At 37.3% G+C, this 2277-nt stretch overlaps 1 protein-coding gene across 1 annotated transcript in view; it reads left to right on the top strand.

Moving 5' to 3' along the window:
- Positions 1-2277, top strand: part of zranb3 (zinc finger, RAN-binding domain containing 3) — a 116967-nt gene that overhangs the window by 32096 nt on the left and 82594 nt on the right. The window lies entirely within an intron of this gene.

The following is a 2277-nucleotide window of genomic DNA, read 5'->3' as shown; positions in this document are numbered from 1 at the left end:
CTTTCAGCTCCTGCTGCAGATTTAAACTTTTTTTCAGCTACTTTCAGCTCCTGCTGCAGATTTAAACTTTTTTCAGCTGCTTTCAGCTGTTTTGTGCTGCTTTTAGGTTTGTTCTGCTAACTGCAACCTTTTTGTGCTTCTAACTTCTTTCTGCTAATTTCAGCTTGTTGTGATCCTGTCGGCTTATTTCTGCAAGTTTCAGCTTTTGTTATTTCAGCTACTGTTTAGTTGTATTTATGCTAATTTTAGCATTTTCAGCTAACTCCACAGTTCTTGCACCCATTTAAACTTTTTTCAGCCTAATACAGCAAACGTGCTCTCTGCACTTCTTTCTGATCATTTTAAGCTTATTTACCTTTTTAGCTGTTTTTGCTCATTTCAGCTTTTTTTAGATCATTTATTTTATGCTCATTTCTGTTTCTTTCAGCCTAATTGGGCGTGTTCTTTCTGCTATTTTCTGCTAATTTAAGCTTGTTCTACATTTTTTGTAGCCAATTTCAGCTGCTTTCAGATAAAGTCAAGTTTTTGTGATTATTTCTGCTACTTTCAGCCAAATTAACTTTTTATGCTCATTTCAACTTATCCTTCTTTCAGCTTTTTCTGCTATCAGTTACTATTTAGCTCTTTTATGCTAATTTTAGCCTTTTCAGTTAATTCCACATTTTTTTAGCTCATTTCAGCTACTCCCACTTCTTTATGTTTAAGCTTCTTTTTGCCTTTTAAGCTAATTTTCAGTATTTATTTTAGCTAATTTCAGCGTTTTTAGCAAATTTCCTAATTTCTGCTAATTTAATCCTGTTTAATCCAAGATGTGTTTTTCTGCTTTCCTCTGCTAATTTAGACTTGTTCTTCCATTTCAGCATGTTTTTAGCTAATGTCGCTGTTTTTCAGCAAGTTCTTCTGCAATAATCATTCACACTGCGTTTTCAGAGGAACCACAGTTTGTCTAGTTTTATTTACATTCCTTCCATAAAATGTCAGTAAAACAGTTCGAGTGTTATTATTAGTGCATTAAAATATAAATTAGTGTATTAAAATATAAATTAGTGCATTAAAATATAAATTAAATTAGTGCATTAAAATATATATTATATAATAAATATTATTAGTCGAGCGCCCTCTAGTGGCTGAAAATGGTAGTGCCCAATATTTTCCACGTCCGAATGAATGAATTTGTCAGATCTCAAACAAAAATTGGTTATAAATATGGTAAAAAACATAAATATGTCGCTTCGCTGTTTAACTCGCAGGCGTGCTAATTGATGTGAAAAACTACGACTTATACAGCAAAATATACGGTAAATTGGAGCTCTGTTCAGTTCAGACGGATCCTAATGCAAGCTCTTATGTTTTATTTTTTGGTAAACCAAAGTCGTCCATGCTAAAGAGAAGAGGAACAATCTAGTTTGATTACTGACATTAGCCAGCGCATTAAAGGCTACAACCCAGTTACCAACAAAGTCCAGGCTCAGTAATCCAGGTGTAATCCAGGTGTACAATCCAACATTTTTCAGTCAGGTCATCTGGACAGTTTCTTGTTTTGCTGAAACGTTTCACCTTCCATCCAGAAGGCTTCATCAGTCAAGGAAACACACAACACAAAACTGATTCTTCTCCAAACAGCTTACTCCAAAGTGGAACAAACCAGTTATGTTGGTGCTAAGATGGTGTCTTTGTCACGCCCCCTCCTCTCGTGCCGACCCTCTTCCTCATCGACAGTCATGTCAAACTGGTTCAAAACCAAAAAAAGTTCCAGGCTCAATAATCCAGGTGCAAAATCCAACGGTTTTCAGTCAGGTCATCTGGACACATTGTGTTGTGTGTTTCCTTGACTGATGAAGCCTTCTGGATGGAAGGTGAAATGTTTCAGCACAAAATGACCCGACTGCAAAATGTTGAATACAGTTAGTTTCTACAAATCTTGGTCTAAAACCTGCTCTGGTAGTAGCTGAGAGTCTTCACAACATGTACTCTGAACATATGTATCACATGATCACGTTAATCATTTATCTTCGTCTTCTTTCGGCTTTTCCCTCTTCAGGTGTCTCCACAAGTCCTCCTCCATCTCACTCTGTCCTCTGTGTCCTCTGTCCTCAATCCGTCTACCTCCATGTCCTCTCTAACTGCATCCATATGTCTCCTCTTTGTCTTTTTCCTGCAGCTGCATTTCTAACATCCTTCTACCAGTTTACCCACTGTCCCTCCTCTGGACATGTCCAAACCACTGTCCCTCCTCTGGACATGTCCAAACCACTGTCCCTCCTCTGGACATGTCCA

Source organism: Nematolebias whitei, chromosome 23, assembly GCF_014905685.2.
Source record: "Nematolebias whitei isolate Nwh7 chromosome 23, NemWhi1, whole genome shotgun sequence".
Taxonomy (NCBI): Eukaryota; Metazoa; Chordata; class Actinopteri; order Cyprinodontiformes; family Rivulidae; genus Nematolebias; species Nematolebias whitei.
The sequence above is the reverse complement of the archived record's forward strand: the minus strand, read 5'-3'. Positions and strand labels throughout refer to the sequence as shown.